The 20,912-nt window shown below is 39.1% G+C and overlaps 1 long non-coding RNA gene across 4 annotated transcripts in view; it reads right to left on the bottom strand.

Moving 5' to 3' along the window:
* LOC144381583 (uncharacterized) overlaps window positions 1-20,912 on the bottom strand; it is a 167,225-nt gene that overhangs the window by 44,957 nt on the left and 101,356 nt on the right. For 2 of the 4 annotated variants that reach the window (XR_013446998.1, XR_013446999.1), the window contains one exon: window positions 20,076-20,161. The exons of the other annotated variants lie outside the window; for them this stretch is intronic. This is a non-coding gene — a long non-coding RNA (uncharacterized LOC144381583). Of the gene's footprint in view, window positions 1-20,075; window positions 20,162-20,912 lie in introns of those variants that run through there. 4 annotated transcript variants of the gene reach the window in all.

Genomic DNA, 20,912 nt, shown 5'->3' with positions numbered 1-20,912 from the left:
TACAATGGAATATTATGCAGCCATCAAAGGGAATGAAATCTTGCCATTTGCAATGACGTGGATAGAACTGGAGAGTATTATGCTAAGTGAAATAAGTCAGTCAGAGAAAGACATGTATCATATGACCTCACTGATATGAGGAATTCTTAATCTCAGGAAACAAACTGAGGGTTGCTGGATTGGTGGGGGGTGGGAGGGATGGGGTGGCTGGGTGATAGACATTTGGGAGGGTATGTGCTATGGTGAGTGCTGTGAATTGTGCAAGACTGTTGAATCACAGACCTGTACCTCTGAAACAAATAACACATTATATGTTAAAAAAAAAAAAAAAGAAGAAGAAGAAGACAGCAAGAAGGGAAGAATGAAGGGGGGGAATCGGAGGGGTCGACGTACCATGAGAGACTATGGATTCTGAGAAACAAACTGAGGGTTCTAGAGGGGAGGGGGGTGGGGGGATGGGTTAGCCTGGTGATGGGTATTAAAGAGGGCATGTACTGAATGGAGTACTGGGTGTTACATGCAAGCAATGGATCACGGAACACTATATCAAAAACTAATGATGTAATGTATGGTGATTAACATAACATAATAATAAAAATAAATAAATAAAAACAAAAATTTAAAATTTAAAAAAAAGGCAAAATTAACAAATGGATAAAAAACAATAACTTAACTATATGACATCTATAAGACATACTCTAGACTCAAAGATACAAATAGGTTCAAAATAAAAGGATGGAAAGAAATATACCACGCAAACACTCAACAAAAGGGAGCTGGAGTGGCTATGTTAGCATCAAATAAAATAGACTATGAGGCAAAAATTTGTACCAGAGATTTAAAAAAAAGAATAGTTTGTAATGATATAAATGTCAGTACATCAAGAAAAGATAAGAATTATAAACATACATGCACCTAACAACAGTGCCTCAAAATATACGAAGCAAAACCTGAGAGAATTGAAGGGAGAATAGATAATCCAATAATATAGTTAGAGGCTTCAAAACTCTCACTATTGGGAGAAGAACTAGACAGAACACCAGTAAAGAAAAAGAAGACTTGAACAACACTATAAACCAATTAAATCTAACACATCTATAGAATACTCTACCCAGCAACAACAGAATACGCATTCTTCTCAAGTGCACATGGAACATTCTCCAAGACAGACCATATGTTAAGCCATAAGAGAAGTCTCAATAAATTCAAAACAATTGGAATCATACAAAGCATGTTCTCCAACCATAATGGACAGCAGTGTTAAACCAACAAAAAGACACTTGTGAAGCTCACATATATTATGTGGAAATTAAACAACACATTACCATTATGCACTGCATAAAAGCAGAAATCAGAAGGGAAATTAGAAAATACTTTGAAATGAATGAAAATTAGTATACACCATACCAAAACTTATGGGATGCAGCTAAAGCAGTGCTTAGAAGGGAAATTTACAGCTATAAATGCCTATTTTTAAAAAGAAGAAAGATCTTAAAAATAACCTAATTGGAATAGCATAGTTCCTCAAGAAACTAGAAAAAGATGATCAAACCAAACCCAAACAAGCAGAAAGAAGTAAATAAATTTAAATAAATAAAGAAAGAAAGAATAAAGATTAGAGTAGAAATAATGGCGATAAAGACTACAAAGATGATAAAATCAACAAAACGAAAAACTGGTTTTTTGAAATATCAATGAAATTCATGAACTTTTAACACTCGTCTTTGGCTTTTGACAGTTTGATTATGATCTGTCTAGATGTAGATTTTTTTTTTAAGGTATTTACCCCACTTGGAGTTCATTCAGTTTTTTTTATTATTAATATTTGTAGATTATTGTTTTCCCTCAAATGGGAAAGTTTGGAGCCATTATTTCTTATAATATTATTTCTGCCCCTTTCTCTCTCTTCTGTTCTTCTGGGACTTCCATTATGTATATATGTTGGTACATTTGATAGTGTCTCACAGTCTCTGAGGCTCTGTTCATTTTCATCATTTTTTCTCTTTCTTTGGCTCAGACTAGATAATTTCAAATGACACTTTCAAGTTCTCTGATTCTTCCTCTACTCACTCAAATCTACTGCCGAGCCCCTCTAGTGAATTTTTTATTTCACTTATTGTAATTTTCAACTTATTATTCTATACTATTTCAACTTTCAACTTCTATTTGGGTCTTTTTTTTACAGTTTCTATCTCTTTTTAATATTCTCTATTTGGTGAGATACCATTCTCATATGTTCCTTTAGTTCCTTGAACAAACTTAAAATAGCATTTTAAAGCCTTTTTCTAGAAAGTCCAACATCTGGGTTTCCTCAGGGACAGTTTCTATTGACTGCTTTTATTTTCTATGTAATACTTTCTTATTTCTTTACATATCTCATAATTTTCTGTTGAAAACTGGATATTTTAAATAATACAATGTGGCAACTCCAGAATACAATCTTCCTTCTTCCCTAGGGTTTGTCGTTATTGCTGTTTTGGTGGTGGTGATGGTTTAGTGACTTTTCTGAACTACTTCTGTAAGGTATTCTTTGTCACATGTAGCCACTGAAATCTCTGCTCAGTTAGTTATTCAGCTAATAATTAGAGATTTCCTTAAATATCTGCAATCAGTAAGTTTCCCAGTCTTTGCTAAGGGACTCTGTGTGCATTTTTAAGCATGCTTTCAACAGCCAGCCGGGCTGTTTACAACTGAACCTTAGCCTCTATTTTTTGCTCATGCAGAGCCTCAAGATTAGCCAGAGGTGAGAGCTCAGAGGTCTTTCCTGAGTACGTGCACAGTTTGGGCATGCATATAACCCCATACATGTATGTGATCTTTTGGATTCCCAGAAATATGTCATAGCTTTTCAAAGCCCCCTATGGCCATTTAGTTCCCCAGATTTTCCTTTTAAACCTTTTTGGTTAGCCATTGTTTGCCACAACTGTTATTCACTGCTTCACAACTCCCAGGCAGCTGAGATGTCAACATTTATCTCTCACTGTTTTTAACAAACATTCCCAATGAAACAGCTATTCACATTAAGTGAATTCTGACTTAGATCAAATAAAAACAGCCCTGCAAGTGGGGCCTTCCAACGAACCACCAGATAAGTCCATAATGACAGGGCTCTGGGAATGGGGATTTGAAGGAAATTCAACCTCATTCTGCCCTCTCTGGTGTCTACCAGGCTGCTGGTTTTAACTGTGATTTACAAGCTATTGGTTTTCAAGGCTAACGTAGAACTGGGAACAAGTGGAGGGTTTGAATGGGACAAGTTATACACCACAAAGCTCTCTAATCTTACCAAAATTCAGCCATTTTTCTTAAATAAATGTTCCCTGGATTATAGATCCAAGAAGCTCAAGAAACCACAAGTAAAATACACACATACAAACCGGAAGGCATGTCATAATCAAGTTGCAAAAAACCAATGATAAAGAGAAAATCTTTAAAGCATCCAGAGAAAAGAGACATATCTATCACCGATAGAGCAATAATTAAAAATATCACTGACTTCTCATCCCCAGAAACAATGCAAACCAAAAGACAACAGAGTATCATCTTTAAAGTGCTAAGAGAAAAAGCTATAACCTAGAATTCTATATCCAGCAAAAATATCTTCAAAGATGAAGGTAAAATAAAGGCACGTTCAGACAAAATAAAACAGAAAATTCATTGCCAACAGACCTTCAGGTGGAAGATATGATGTGAATAATATGAATGACCTTTTTCTCGTTTATTAATTCATTAAAATATAATTGATTAAAGAAAAAATAATTACAATGTAGTGTACAATTTATAACATCAATCTTCTGGTCTCAGGGCTCTGCTCAGCATGTGGAATTCTTTTAACCCAGCATGGCATGATAAACTGACATACGTTCCCAGGTAGTATCACAGAAGAGAACAGAGACACCAGGCCTGCATCTGAGACTAACCAAACTACGGAAAAACATTTCATGAGAAGCAGATGTACTATCTTACTACCCACATACATCTTGTTCTTCTCAAGCCTTTGCTCCCCTTTCCCTCTCTCCTCTGCTTGAAATAACTTAACTTACCCATCTCTGCCTATCCAAAATCTGACTTCTTTCAGGGTCCCATTCAAATCCTTCCTCCTTCATGAAGCTTCCCTTGACTCACCAAGAAAACCTAGCTAGTTCATGGCAGTGCTAGAATTAGAACTTGGTCCTCCTGACACTTAATTCAGTGTTCTTTATACCATATCAATTGTTCTCAAAGTCCTTCAAGTGGTAGGGTGCATAATAGTAATGGTATTTTTGAAATATTGATATTCACATTTTTTAACTTAATGTGCTATGTTTAATCAGATACTTTTGCACTAGATTCTAGCACAGATCAGGTATCAAAGCTTAAGAAAGTATTACTGGAATTAAAAAAAACATACAATGCTGGGAAAATTCTTTTTCTTAAAATCAAGAAAAGGTATTCATTTTTCTGACATTTTAGTGGCAAAACGGCTTGGTCCTGCCTAAAGAAGATCCATGTTTTGCAGAACAATATGAAAATTGCTGTACCATGTGCCATCCTGAAATTTTACTTTACTCTCCATGAAAGTCTCCAAGTAACACCTTAACTAGGCTAACTCCATCCTGATTTCCAAGATTTGCAGAAAAATTATTTCTCCAGTCTCACATGGCCCTAAATAAAGTAGACTTTGTAATTGGGCAATGTTTCATTTTAGAACAAAGATACCAGGATTTATGGCCTAGGACATAGCTCATTCCATTATTCTAGATATAAACTCTTAGTGACTTCAGCAGACTTTCTAATCTTAGCCTACTTTCTATAATATGTCTCTTAACACATAAACTCATGTTAAACAGAGAAAATCTAGACATGGAAAAGGGAAGCCGTTTCCACAGACATCATCTTCCTATGGCACTAAAAAATCCTGATGCTGAAAGTTTGGCTCTACCTAGAGCACATGTGAATCTCTAGGGGTATGTGAGGTACTACATTACTTCATGGTGCTTGGTACCAAGAGAGGTGCTGAAGTATTTGCAGGTCATTCCTGAAAGAAGTCCACCTTTCTCCCCAGAGGCCCAAGGAATCACATGTCACACCACTGAAAGATGCAGTACGCCTTAAGCTATAACCAGCTGTGAGAAAAAGGGACTCCATGTTCTCCCATAGAGGAGACAAGGACACAGGGGCCAGGCTGGTTCTCCTATGTTAATTAGGCCCTCTAGAAGAGCTACTGCTTCAGCATCCCAGCAGTATTCAGATGTTGGGATAAAGCTGGCCTTAGTCACCACCGAGGGCAGAATCAGAGGAAGTGAGTCTAAATCTCCAAGAGAAATCTAAGTTAGACAAAAGGAATAATCTGTGAAGACTGTTAGCAGGATACGATGTCCATGAGTTTGCCGAGCATTTTAAAATTAGTCATCTGTCTTCACCAGTGGCTATGATTAATTAAAAATCATATCACCATATCCAGAAATGCAAACTGGCTATAGCCACAGCCAACTTCAAGCATATATTACTATGCCTCAGGAACTGATAAAAAAAAAAAAAAAAGTCTTGTTCAGCCCAGAAATGGCTCCTGGGATATTTCTATACAATGTGAGAATTCAGGAATTTACTTTTAAGTGACTACTGAAATAAATTTTGTGAGGCAGGCAAGCTACATGAAGATAAATAAACTATAGGTTTTTTTTTTTAAGTGTGTTTATTCAAAATTAGAGAAAAGCCACTTAATTCACCATATATCAAGACTAAATTTAAAAAGATATTTCACCATCATATAATATTATATGGCAACCAACTTTTGCAAATAGTCCAACTCCCAATCAGTAATAAGGAATTTTTGACTTCAAAAGTGCACATTGTTCTTTGGCTAAAAATAGTAGAAAATCTCAATCCCTTAAATACAGAGTAATCTCTTATGATCTCTTTAATTTATTGCCCTTCCTGTGACCAACAAAAACCTACTGACTACCTATTATATGTCTATTATGTGTAAAGCTTTTTATAAGCAGCGAACTGAACATTTAAATAGAAGGGGAAAAAGTTCAGGAAAAAACCCTCAAAGATTTTTAACTATTTTAAAATGTTTTGAAAATTGCCTTATACATTTTGGACACAATAATGTAATTTAACTAGTTCATATGTATTCTTTCCTTCTCGTACTTAGTAGGCATATTTTCTCAAACTTCTGAGACCTATATAAAATTCCTTTTCAAACAATTTTTTAAGAGCCTAAGACTTTAAGAACACATTTTAGAATTCTTACACTAATTCACACAAATTCAGTGCTGTGTACATGCACATGAATGCATACAACAGCTATGAGACAGGCTCCCCCTTTCTTCCTCCCCGCCCGCCCCCCGTCGCCCCTAGGGATGTCTGATCTCCAGTCTGGGAAAGGAAAGTGCCTCCTCCACATCCTCTCCCAGGGTCTCTCCCCAGGCCTGCGTCTGTGGGGAGAAATGCTGAGTCACAGCTAGTCGGGTTAGCAGCTCGCCATTCCCGGCGCTGCTAAGTGGGACAACAAAGCGGAGCAACCCCGTGGGTGTGGAGAAATTGTCGTTATGCTCTCCAGAGGGCTGTGGGAAGAAACACCCCAAAGCCTAGAGCGTCTGGCCGACTATAGGAGCTACAAGCAAAACCTCAAGCACAAGGGATCAGAATGTTAGCTGCCACAGGGGAATAACAGAGAAGGAAGAGAAAGTAAAGAAAGGAAATTAAAGGTCAAGAGGACAGAGAAGGCAAAGGGAGTAAAAGAGAAAAAAAGAAGTGCCTAAGGTGAAGTGGTCAGTGGCCTGCCCACCCTCTCTTGGAGTTCACTATTGTTCCCCTGCCCCTCCCCCTTTGTGCAGGATGTGTCCCTGTCCCTGGGGGCAGCCAGCCAACAAAGTGTCTCCATGACTAACAAAGAATCTTTGGCCAGACAACCGCAAACTTGTGCTTATTTGATTGCTCACTAGATTCCCTTCCAAAAGCTTTTCACTTTTTCATTCCACAAAGGAGAACATTTAATGGAAGTGACTTCCCCAAGAACATAGTTCAAGCTATCTCTTGTCAACCAGACCCAGGGGTAAGCTACTCTTCTGCCCTCAATAATACCCCATTTTGACAATAATCTATGATTCTAGGTACTTTAGGACCCTAAGGGCCACATTTAATTATCCCCGAAATTTAAATAGTGTTAACAATAAAAGAAAACCTTTTTATTTTCAAAAGCAGTTGTATAATTCTAGCTGTAAGTTCTAGAATAAGCAAAACTAATCAACAATAAGAAAAAATCAGAAGAGCTGTTGCGTGGGAGTGAAGGCATGGGGACTGACTGAGAAGGAGCAAGAAGGGAACTTTCTGGAATGATAGTAATGTTCTATATCTTAATAGTGGGTTTGGGTTACACAGCTGTATGCATTTATCAAAGCTTTTCCAGTGACACATTTAAGATTTATACATTTCACTGTATGTATATTCACCTCAAAGGGAAAAAAAATCATAGAAAATAATTAACTCTAGTTAAAGATAATGCATGCTGAAGTGTCTAGGGATGAAGTCTTTTGATGTCTGCAACTTACTTTGAAATGTATCCAAAAAATAAGATGTGTTAATAAATAGAGGGATAGGTACGTGGAGATCTACATGTGATAAAGCAAGTATAGTAAAGTGTTAGTCATGGAATCTAAATGGTGGGCATATGGTTGTTCACTATCACATTCTTTCAACTTTTGTAGAGGTTTGAAAATTTTATTAAGAATGTTGGCAAAAAAAATAGCATTTGACAATTGTTACTGGATATGAGATATTTCATATTTAGGTATATCCTTATGAGGACAGGTGTTATATCTGACTTTAATATCTTTATGATATATACATATAATACACCTAAGTGTGTATATGCCACAGATACATACACATGCACATAATTTATGCTTTATACTAAAATAATAGAGTGATTAAAAAGACATATGGTTGGGTACCTGGGTGGCTCGGTTAAGCATCTGCCTTCGGCTCAGGTCATGAGCCTAGGGTCCTGGGATTGAGTCCTGCATCAGGCTCTCTGCTCAATGGGGAGTCTGATTCTCCCTGTCACTCTCTGTGTTCTCCCTCTCTCTCTCAAATAAATAAATAAAATCTTTAAAAAATTTTAAGAATTTAAAAATAAAAATAAAAATAAAATGACATATGGTGTGCCTGGGTGGCTAAGTTGGCTAAGTTAACGACAAGCTGGTTAAGCGTCCGACTCTTGATTTTGGCTCAGGTCATGATCTCAAGGTCAGGCAACCAAGTCCTGCACTGGGCTCCTAGCTCAGCGGGGAGTCTGCTTGAGATTCTCCCTCTCCTTCTGCCCCTCCTCCACTCTCTCAAATAAATAAATAAATCTTTAAGAAAATAACAAAATAAATAAAATAAAAAGACATCATATGACTTAACAGCATCAAGTAGATTTTATTTCAAGCACAAGCAGACTTTCATTAACATGAGACAAGAACTTTTATCTGTTGATTCACAGTTTTACATGCAAAAAGCATGCAGAGTAGTATACTGAGCACCAGCCATATAGACAAATTTTCTAGGAAGCTACTATATAATGTTTTATGTGGGGTGAGAGAAAAAAATTCCTCTATGTGTCCCCTTGTTGTCAATCCCTATATGACATTTCCACAGTACTAGCTCCTTTAGATTTGATTACAAGAAGCAGCAATTTTAAAACTAACTTGAAGTAGATAGATGAAAAGGTAGATGAGGGGGGAGGGATTAAGCTCTTGCTAAATATTTAAAACTTGGCCTTTATTGTTGCAGAGTATTTATCCTATGTAGAAAGTCAGCTACAAGGAAAAAATGAATAATGAGCAGAAATAATTACTAAGTTTCTGCTTATAAGTTCTATCATTATAAAAAAATAACTTGGTCTTTATTTATGACTGTCCCCCCTCCTAAAGAATTTGAGGTGTTTCCAATAAAAATATATACAATAATCAAAAAACCAAATAAGAAGAGAGCATCAGGAGTTTCTTGGTGTAAGAAGTTTATAATAAGATTAAATTAGATACATTTCCAAACGGTTCTTTCATGTTTTTTTTCTGCAGCATGTTTCCTTAAACTTAATAGTGTTTTCTAGGGGTTCTAGGTTTTGTTTGGCTTCTTTTGGTTTCTAATGGGCACCAACCATCCTCTTCAAATCAGAAGTCTGGTAAGCAGACCCAAATTTATTCCAATAAAATGCCCTCTTCTTGACAGCAGTCCACATGCTCAGACAAATAGAAACCACTGGGTAAGATGAAAAGCCCTTCCTTCCACCATAGTCTGCTTAATGCCAAAATTTCAAATGTACAATTATGTGTGCAAATGAGCCCAGGAACACTAGGTCAAATGTATGAGAAAGAAGTGGCTGCTTTTGGGGCACCAGGGGGGTGTTAGACTCACTCAGTACAGTCCTGTGATGGGTTGAATGGGGTCCTCCCAAAAATCCATATGATGAAGTCCTAACCCCCAGCACTTTAGAACCTCACAATGTGACTGTATTGGGAAATAGGGTCATTGCGGATGCAATTCGTTAAATTAGATGAGGTTATACTGGAGTAGATGGGCCTCTAATCCAGTGTGACTGGTGTCCATATAAAAAGGGAAACTTGGACCTGGAGACAAATAGGCCTAGAAGGAAGACAAACGTGAAGACACACAGAGAGAAGGCAACCACCAGAAGTTAAGAGAAGCATGGAACAAATTTCTCCCTCACAGCCCTCAGAAGGAACCAACGTTGCTGACGTCTTCACCGCAGACTTCTGGCCTCCAGAACTGTGAGACAACAAATTTCTGTTGCTCTAAACCACCCAGTTTGTGGCACTTCGTTATAGAAGCACTAGAAAACCAATAAACTTATCTACACACCTTTAACACCAGAAAGAAGAAGGGCATAAAACACTAAAAATTAAAAGGGATTCACTTTCCAAATTCCTACTCTTGTTTGGAAATAAAAAATGTTAAACTACTGAAATTAAGTAACAGCATCAGATATTTGATTAGGGCCCAAAACGGAAAAATCCGCATCAGGAAATGAAATAACTTGCCCATAGAGCTACTAGGTGAAAGAGCTGAGGTCTGACCCAGCCTGTCCAAAGACAGTCACTCTGCCCCCTCTGCTATCTTTGGCAGACTTTCACCTCTCTTCTGAACCTTCACCCATCTCCCCCTTTCCTTTCTCTGGCCCTTGGATCCTCGAGGCCCACATGCTAGCCATAGCCCCAACTGCAGCATCCTACCCAAGCCAACCCTCCTATAGAGAACCACACTCCAAAATGCACCTTCCTTCCTCCCCTTGCTCCACAAACAAAACCCCCAGGCCTTTGGAATCAGATCTCTGCTAGGCTTTCAGAAGAAAGAAATCTGAATACCTAAAGCAATTTATACAAACATATATATAAGATAGACAAATGCCTGAGGAGTTTATAAGCCAAAAATCTCTACCTGGCAAAATGTGAGGCAAATAATTTCAATAAGATGCATTTTGGTGTTACTTTAATCCTGTGAAATTTACAGCTCAGGGTGGCTGGCTTCTCAAGAGAGCCACTGAGAGTTATTGAGGGGAGAAGAGGATCAATACTCCAAGTTGGAGGCCGGGGGGGTGGGGGTGGGGTGGGGATAGTGGATTGCAGAGAAGAGTGACAAAAGATAGCCTACCTAAGAGAACTCCAGATCATACTTAGCCTGTCCCACCATTTTGCCTAACACAAAAGTAAGAACTTTAGTAAGAGCTTTGGTTCCTAAGTACTTTTAGATGTCATAATAATAGCAGCTCTATTGAGGATTTTCCACATCTCAGCCACCACCCTCAGCACTTTTTAGGTATTAACTCATTTCATCTTCATAACAACGCTAAAAAGTGGGTGCCATGATCCCTTTGATAAATGGAAAAACAGAGGCACCAAAGGGCTAAGTGATTTGTCTAATAGGGAATAAGACCAGTATCCAAACCCACACAGGCCAACCCCAGAGGCTCCTGCTCTAACCACTGTCCTATGCAGGGAAACCTCATCTGTGACATGGGGTATTATTATTCCAGCAAAAACATATAGTAGTAAATTGAAGCATCTGCCAGCCCATCTGAGATACAGCAAATGTTTCCATTTAGATGCCCAAAGCAGACCTCAGTAGCTGAGACAGGCCAGCCTGCTGGAGCCACCAGCCACACCTGTGGGTCCAGGTAGGTACTCAAGTGTCACTCAAATGATAGCTAGGGGTGACTACTAGAACCCAGCCTCTGGAACCTAGTTTAAATAACTAACCAAATCTAAAAACATGACTGGCCTGAAGAACTCTGGCTACTCCTTGTGGGTAAGATTCCAAATGTGCCTTTTCACCATATTCCACTGGACATGAATGAGCGACGATCCCGACACAGGCAACACCTTAAGCACAGAACCAAGAGGCCTCCTCCCTGCCCCCCTTTGGGGCATTCCACAGTGGCAGTCCAAACAGCTTGTCTGAACTGTCACACCAAGGGAATTTATTTCCAAACAGAACAGAAGAAAAAAAATAATCCCTAAAAGTCTGCTCTCCTTCCAGGATTTAAAAGGCCTGATGTAAAAAAGTAAAAATAACAAAATTAAATGTGTGAAATTCTAGGGAATATAATGCTTCCAATAGTTTGTTTTACCATAAATTCTTAATCTGCCTGTGCCTTTTCACTTCGGTAAGGGAAAAGTGCATCAGTGCCTGACTATAAAAAAGGCTGTGGATGAACCTAAGGCTCTATCAGACCGGCTGCGATTTCAGAATATAAACCTGAACTTGCTATGGTTTTCAGTTTTATTTCTCAGTAAACAGGACAGCTCTAAGAACTTCACACGCACACACATGTGCACATGTATATGTGCACGCATGTACTTCTCTTACAGAATGATCCTACTGATGACAAACAAAACAGTGAGGTGAATGCCTCTGCCAAGACAGGGCCCACTCAGACTTTCAGAGCTACTCTTACCACTCCCCAGAGTGGTGCTCATCCAAGCACACCCAGGCCCCAAGGGAGAAAGGACTGCTGAGTTCTCCACTTCTAGAACCCCGCAAGCCTCCTGCATGTAACAAGGCCTGAGTCCATCCCAACCCCCAGCAACGGCACCACAACAAACCTGATGAAGTGCAAAGACACAAAAAAGGATGAGGGACAGAATCTCCCCCTCCAAAGGATGGGAGCAGCACTGCCTAATGGAAGGTACAGGTCACCAAAACAGGGAGCTTAAAAGAGGGGGCTGGGGAAGGAAGAGAAAGAAGGAGGAGCAAGAAAGGGAAGCAGGGGTGAGGGACACCTGCTCTAGCCAAAAGGAGTAGTGTTTCTGCCAAAGAAAGTATCTGTGGGGAACGAGGTAATGAGTAAGTTGAATATAGTCACAGCCTTTGATCCTTCTTCTATACCAAGCAGGTAGGTCAACTACACAAATTCATAATGGTCCTGGATAGATTTCACCTGGGGAAGACCAGCAAGGAAGGAGGTCTTAGAGAAAGGAGCAATGACCACCATGTCTTCATTCATGAGAGGAGGGGAAGGGAGGAAGAAGAAGAAACACTGAGCAGCAGGATGAGTATGGATTGGCCCTGGGATTCAGCAGTAGAAAAGCCTTTGAGTGACTTGGAGGGAACACATTCCTCTAGGCCCATGCCATGAAAAGGCCATCCCCCTCACTCTCCATTATCTTTTCCAAACCACTGTTGCTGTCTTTCCTAAAGATCCTCTTCTTTGAAGCATGTGCTATTCTGTAATACCATCCTCTTCCATCCTCTCCCCCAGGATGCCTGAAGGCCTTGGCATCTGGCTCTAAGTCTTTCTGTCTCCCAGAGTTTTGCCAGCATCTGGGTAACTTCAGTGTTCGTATCCATGACCTAGCCAATCTGACTTCCTCAGTATTCACAGAATGCCAGGCACCATGGCTGTAACTTTGCATCATTATCTGTAACCCTCACAACAGACCTATCGGTAGGCTATAGCACCCCTATTTAGAGATAGCAGGGACTGGGATTCTAAAACATGCTGGTAAGACTCCCAAGTTCATGTGCTCCTCTCTTTACAACACTGCCTCAGAATGCATCTAAAATGTAAACCTGAAAATCCTGCTCTCTGACCCTACATTCTTACCTTGCTACCTCTCCCATTAAACCTCTTCCTCCACCTCATCAAATGTCCAACCCACCCTTGCCTTTACTCCCAGCTTATCAACTCTTCCTGACACTTCTTCCTTCCATACCTGTGGCCAGAGGAAATACCAGCAAAATCCCTCATGAGACTGTTTCCTTGGCTCAATGCCCACATAATGAACCCTCTCTCTTTGATCACCAGACTACTGATTAAATTAGTAAAATCCTCTAGGCCTAGAATTGTAAGCAATGTTATGATGGTGATGTAAGTGCTGGTTTGAACTTTTAATAAGTGTGTTAGATTGCTTGGAACCAGGTGGAGAGAAAACAGCTGATGGCAGGTGGCAATTGATAAGAACCATGGCTATTCCCAGTTAGCCTCATAAAAATGAGACCCTGTGTTTTCCCTTGAGCCCCTTGGGGCTCTTGATCTAACAGGAGCACACTCTGACCATGATGTCACTGCTGGCATGAACTGAAAGACATGCTGTCTCTTTTCATCCTGAAGACAGTGACTCAGCACTCTAGGGATTCCATAGGTGGCTGAAAAAAATCTTCCCTTTACCATCCATCAACATACACCCACTACCACTGAATGAGAGGGAAAGTAAACTATAACCTTCATTAGGGACCTCCCTTCCCTCTTCTCCAGAACCAAGATCTGCTGGGAGGGCTGGAGAGTGAATGAAGTAGACTGTTGCACTTTGATGTGAAAGCATATGTACACCTATATGTTCTTTGTCACTAGGCATGACAAAAATGTAAGCAAATATGAGACAGATCTATAATGAGTTCTGAGCCCATCAATAACACAGACAATGATTCCTGGTCAATCACTTAAACAACGTTCTCATCAACATCTCCATTCTCTTGCCCTGTTGCCCTGTCCCCTCTCCTGACAATCCCCAGAAACTCTCTGATTTCCCCAATTCTGAAAGTTCTGGTACTATTGGAGAGAATCACAAAACCATGTTGATTATCTAAATTACAAATTTAAGAGCTCCAATCTCTGCTCTTCCCTAAATATTCCTCTGTTGTGTTTCCCTTTAGCAGCACTTCCAAAGCTGTCCCATGTTCTTCAAGTCCCCTACTCCAACCCTAGCCCCTTTATCTTAAGACAACATTGCTGCCTAAATTCCAAACACACACACACACACACACACACACATGGCATCCACAACTTTCATCCCTTCCACCTTTCAGGTTTTATTCCTACCCATCTTCCCCATTTCCTTCTTGTCTAAAAAGTATCCTAGTCCTTTCCAGGACCAGTCACTTCACCTACATTTTGATCTCATCTTTGCCTTCCCTTTCTGAGATGTTTCATTGGTTCTTGAGTCTTCCCCATCCAAACAATCAATAAAGCAAGCCTCCCCTCAATTCCACCTCCTCCTCCAACCACCACCCTGTGACTGCTCTTCATTCACGACCACGTCATAATTTTGCTCCCAATCCTGCTCCCATATCAAAGTTCCCCTGGAAAAAGTCAACATTTTCCAGTGTGTCATACCCAGTCTTCAGTTCTCATCTAACTCTCTCTTCTGAAGTTATGGCATTGCCATAAATTGGTCCCATGTGCGTTAAAAGCAAGAATACTAGAGTCTGTAGCCCGAGTGCAATCTGGTTTCCACCAATTACACACTGTTTGACCTTACATTGAATTACTCAACTACGGCTTCAGTTTCCTCATCCTTAAAATGGAGAATATACTAATAATGGCTCCTTGCATTTAAAGCTTATTAGCTAGCTTCTAAATAAAGAGGTGGAATTTGAGATAGTAAAAAGCTGGATTGGAAGTCAGGAGAATAGGGATTTAATTCCAGCCATAGAATCTTTGTAATAACAAGATCTCTGGGTCTCATTGTTTAAATAGACTGGGTGATCATGAAAGCCCTTTCTGCCCTAAACATTTCTGAGACAAGGAGTTTGACAACAATTTGAGAAAATGTACAAATGAGTACTGTGTGAGCAACACATGTAATAAGGGCTTCAGGGAAAGGGAAGAGCAACATTAGCAGGAAATTTGAAGGAGGTTGAACAGGTAAACTCCAGTGGATTTTAAGACAGGGATGATTTTAACTGAAGTAGAAGAGGAGGAAAAGATTTCTGAGTTTGAGAAGCAAAATAACAAAGGCATGGAGTGATTTAAGGTGCACCAGGAAGACCTCCCCCACAGAAGTATCTTCCCCATCTTGACAACAGGTTCTGAATGTCAGTAAACAGTTTTGAAGTTATTGTTAAACCATAAATATGTTTTTATAACTGACTAAAATGAATATGACCTATGCTCTGCAGCCATTTAAAGTAATTTGTAGAAGAATGGTTAATGAAGGATGCACCCCATGGTATTAATGGTGGTTGTCTCTAGGCAACAGTTTTCAATGACTTTTGATTATCTATATTTTCACATGAACATGAATTATTATTTATAACTAGAAAGAATAAAAGCATATTTAAGGTTTCAAATGCAATTAAGGAGGTGGTGACATCTTAAGCCATTAACAATTAATAGTAAGGAGGACTGGTTGACAGATGGTTGGGACTCAGTTGAAGACACAGAGATGCCAGGGGCACTGAGAGAGCTGTTTCAAGAGATAGCAAAGCATTGGCAATATTCTTTGCCTAGTTCCTAAACTTGTCCCTGCAACAGTATATTTTAACCTCTTAAAGACCAATTTATTCCTTTTTACCTCCAATTTTATTTCTAGTACCCAAAAGAATTCAAGGATTTTATTAATTGCAAAAGATATCTTTTTAAGTACTGATATATCAAGGGTAATGCAACTACACATTTGTTTTCAGTGACAAATGTTTGTTTATTATTCTTCACCTCAGTCCTTACTCTCAGATTTGTGGAGCCTTGGAGTAGTTAATGGAGTTCTGAGAAGTGAAAGGCTGGGCAGGATGACTCATACGAATAAACATGATGGAGATAATTTTTATGCCTACAGTTGTATTTTTAATTCAGTCTCTCCTATTCAGCTTTTATACAGCCTTCCCACCATTATGGCCTCAGAGAAAGGGAAAAACCAACTCTTTCCTCAGGAAAGAGAACCGGATTTAGAAACATTTCCTACCAACCAGAAATGGGAATTAAACTTTACAGTGAATGGTGACCTCAAATAAGAGACATAACCAAGGAGAGAGCATGGCATGGTTTTTTTGCCTTAGGCCTAAACCCCACAGGAGAGGTTATCAGGTAAAGGCTGAGGGAAAAGTCAAAAGTAGAAGGGTTTCTGTCCCCACTTCCTATGGGGACTCCAGGAGGAAATTTCATCCCAGAATGACTTCCACACCAATATGGAGGAGTCTCATGAAAGGAAAAATGATGTGATTAGAAGAAATAAAGTCTGAGGTAACACCCCTTAGTCTTCCTCAGCTCCCATGTGGCAGGGATGGAATCCAGGAGTCAAGTCATCTAGGGAAGACCAACCATAAGGGCCAAGAAGGAGAGAGCCCAAGTTCACAGGAAGCAGATACCAGAGGACTATTAGTGATCTGCCAATAAGTGACACTGTCGTGGAGAACAGAGGGGAGCACAAAGGCCTAAGTGTGTGTGGAAATGAAGCCTCCTCTCTGCTCAGAACTTAAAGTCACTTAAGACCAGAGGTTCTCCAGTAAATGTTTAACAAGAGACTCTTCAGAGAGGAAAAGCCCTACTCCAAAGTCCTACATTCTACTAGCACCTGGAGATTTCTTTGGTGTGAATACTCCCACCAAGGCAGACTTCAAGCTACCAACATTACACCATTGAACTTGGAGTTGGGAAGAGATGAGATACATGGCAGTGTACTATTATATAGTATTTCCATTTACAGATACAGTAAACATAAATAACTTCAGTTGTATAGATAATAGTCAAATGTGGTTCAATAATTAGGAAGTGATGAGTTTTGAGTCTTACTTTCTTTTTAATATTACTTAATTGTAAATTTATATCACTTAGTTGTTAATAAAGACTATATATAAAAACTGACTTGCAAAATTCCCAAAAATGTAACAATCAATTCTGATAAGCCAGTGCAAGCCAGATGAGCATACCATTGCTTAAGAACCCCTACCCATTTCCCCCAAATGTCATCTTAGAGAGGTACAGGGGAAGTGGAAGGAAAATTGAACTGGGTCACTTACCCAAAATAAATTATCACTAATTGATAAATGTTAGTGTCTACTACCACCTACTCTACCATCATTTCCAACCTTGAAAACTCAGGAAGAAGGTAAAATCAGTTACAAAAAATAGAAAGAAATATATTTTCTTTGCACATCTTAGAATTTTTGTGTGTATCAATTAGAAATTCTGGGCCACGTAATGGAATCCTCCAGTGACAGAAGCTTATGTGGGTGGGGGTATATTTTCCTCATATAACAAGCAGTCGGAGGCCTGTACTTCATGGTCACAAAATGGTTGCCCCAGCTCTAGGCAATACATTTGCATTCAAGCCAAGACAAAGGAGCAAAAAGCCCAGCAGTTTCTGTACCCTTTTATCAGGAGCACAAAAACTTTCCCAGGAAGCTGTCTTCTCTTGTCCCTCCCCACTTCCTTCCTTCCTCCCAGGGGACTTCTGTTGCTTAAGTCTTACTGGTCAGAACTAGGTTACTTAGCCACCTCTAGCTACAAGGGACACTGGGAAAAATATTCCAATTGGCCTAGACCAGTCAGGATCCAAGGACTCAGCATGTTGCTGCCAATATATGAAGGAAACCAGAGTTCTGCTAGTAAGGAAGAAGGGAGTGATGGAAAATAGCAAGCTGGAAGCAGAGTCTAGGACAACATAAGTCTAGGAAAACATAAATTTCTAACTCTAATCCACATAGCAAAGTGGAAGAACTGTTTTAAATGGAAGAGTCAAGATTGGCATTTGTTTGCCAGAGCATCCAATGGAAATTCAGGAAGAGCCTGGAAGTATCACTCACATCTAAGGCAGAGGTTATCAGGAATGCAAACTGGAGGTCTTAGCTACTGCCCAACCTCCTGGCCTGAAAGGCACTTCCTTTCAGCCACTTTAAGAGCAGGAAATGGGATAAAGACAATGAAGTCCAATGGTAAAAAGGTTCCCCATCAGGGAATATTAGGGAATAAGAGACTCTCATTGTTTAATATTTTAGGTTGCTCAGAGCTTTTACCAAGTAGTGCTTCCTAGGGACCAGAGTCCCACTTGCTCTTTCCTTAGCACACACTTCAGGTGTCATTTATGAAGCTAGGGAGAGCTGCAGCACTGAGAAGGAAAGTGAAAAGAAGGCCCTTCCTTCCCTGCCCCTGATGAACCTCCAGTTCAAAGGCAAAGGTTAATTACTTCAATGGTTGGGACTTATTCCTTGGGAAAGGAGCTGAATGACTAAATATTGTGAGCGCCCAGTCCCACAGCCCATCGGCAAATGGAGCCCGCCCTGCTATGACTGGGTGTGTGACTCTTATTTGGCCAATAAACTACTTGTAGTAGGAGTCACATGAGATCCAGGAAAAAGGCAAGTCACAGATGTTCCGGAGATGGAGGGTGAGGGGGCTGGGCGTGAAAGATGAACTACTGGACAGGAGTTAAATGTTAAATTAAAAATTCCACATTAGCTTTTCTGAAATAAAATATTGGTCCTTTAATTGAATAACTTTAAGCAGAAAAGATCTGATTCATCTGTCCACACTGCAAAAACCACATATGTGAATTAAGTTTATTCTTTAGTAAAACATATCCAGTACTTTTCCCATCATATAATACTATCTTACTTAAAGAACATTTACACAATAGCATTTTGAGTTTTTTTGTTTTCCATGTTTCTCAACCAAAATTCTCTCCTTGAAGTCTATATTTGTGGTGGTGGGGGCGGGGTGGGGTTGCTGCCTCTCCAGACAAGTGCTCAGACTTGAAAATGTTAACTAATTTCATTTTCTTGATAAAGTTTGTCTGTGATCTGAACTGAGTCATACCAAAAATACCTCTGTAAGATTTGACCTTTTACTTAAATCCCACATTGAGATAATACACTTAAAATGGTTATCAATAAGACCTTTGTTCTTTAAAGCACATTTAAAATAAATCACTTTTTAAAAGAAGAAAACTGTTTTCAATTAAGTTCTTTACCGGCAATCAGCTTAAAAGTTACGTTTGCCTTTTTATTTTCTTTATATATAAATTATGCCCAAGAGTGTCATGATAACAACACTATACAAACTATGCTTTACCTTTGTATTTACTTCTTGTCAAAATAAGCACTACAAATTCATTTGTTTTTAGAGGGCTTTATGACCAATAAGCCCCAGGGTGAAAACAATTAAGGCAATGACCATTTTTTATTGTTAGTGAATAAAACCTCGTCCAATTATATGAGGATAAGTAATTCTTAATTCCTTCTGATGAAAAGTTTACATGTAGTAGAAAAATTTCACTTATTTCTAACAATGTTTTATCATTCAGAAAAGCTTTCAAAACAGAGTTGCTTGAGTCCCATGAGCAAAGTGACCATTCCATGATAACTTAAGAGGGCTAATGACTAGGCTTGGCCTCCTATATGTTTTGTTTTGTTTTGTTTTGGCCAACTTATAGTACATTTTTTAAAAATTTAGCCAACTTATAGTACATTTTTTTGTTTTACTCCTACCTGTTTTAACCATTTAACACTTTTGTTATTAAATTCCTGTGTGCCCCATAAAATGCTGAGAGCTTACTATATAGAGATATAATCTAAAAAGTATTAATACTGAAAGAGATATTTCTCTTATTTCTCAAATTTCTTATTTTTCCCCTTTTGGTTTGGCCCTCCATCCCATCCATTTTAGAGGCTGTTTTATTAGGGGCAGATTTTGCATTTTGCTTAGTGATTTACTATGAAGGTCCTAGAGGGGCAAAATTCTGATTTAGCAAGCAGAAGTCTGGAAGAAAAATAATTTGGGAATGAAGTAATTTTATATATGTTTATTTCTTTGTATATATTTATTTGATGTATAAATTTAATCCATAAAATGAGCTTGCTACTTCTCAAATTACCTATAAGTCCATAGCCGGGACAGGTTAGCACAGGGTGAGGCTCCAGACCCCAGAATAGGATTGGAAGAGATGTCTGTTTCAAAAACCTAGAAATGAGAAGCATTAGAGAAGAGTCAGAGAATCAAAAAAGCTGAAAATCTCATTGATCCAAAAGGGCAAGCACAAGCCTGGAAAGGAAAGACAAAGGTCAAGTCTGAAACACTTTGGGAGTGAAAAACGGTAGATAGGAGAGAACAGTCCAAAATAGGGTCTGACAAGTACAGCACATTTGTACCAGTCCTGAACCACTGAGGAAGGGACAGGATGGAAAAAGGGTCAGGTGACCAAGCAGAGAGTCTGATTTGAAGGTACAAAGAACAGCAAAAAGAATGGCCATAAGATAAAGACCCCACTAAAAAAGATAACTATGGGCAATATCCCTGATGAACAGAAATGTAAAAATCCTCAATAAAATACTAGCAAACCAAATCCAACAGTACATTAAAAAACTCATTCACCACAATTAAGTGGGATTTATTCCTCTGTTGCAAGGTGGTTCAATATTTACAAATCAATGAATGTGATACATTACATCAATAAGAAAAAGGATAAGAACTTATGATCATTTCAATAGACACAGAAAAAGCCTGTGGCAAAGTACAATATCCATTCATGATAAAAACCCTCAACAAAGTAGGTTTAGAGGGAATATACCTCAACATAATAAAGGCCATCTATGAAAAACCCACGGCTAACATCATCCTCAATGGGGAAAAACTGAGAGCTTTTCCCCTAAGGTCAGGAAGAAGACAAGGATGGCCACTCTCACCACTTTTATTCAACATAGTACTGGAAGTC

The sequence above is a fragment of the Halichoerus grypus genome, chromosome 4 (assembly GCF_964656455.1).
Source record: "Halichoerus grypus chromosome 4, mHalGry1.hap1.1, whole genome shotgun sequence".
NCBI classification, from domain to species: domain Eukaryota; kingdom Metazoa; phylum Chordata; class Mammalia; order Carnivora; family Phocidae; genus Halichoerus; species Halichoerus grypus.
The sequence above is the reverse complement of the archived record's forward strand: the minus strand, read 5'-3'. Positions and strand labels throughout refer to the sequence as shown.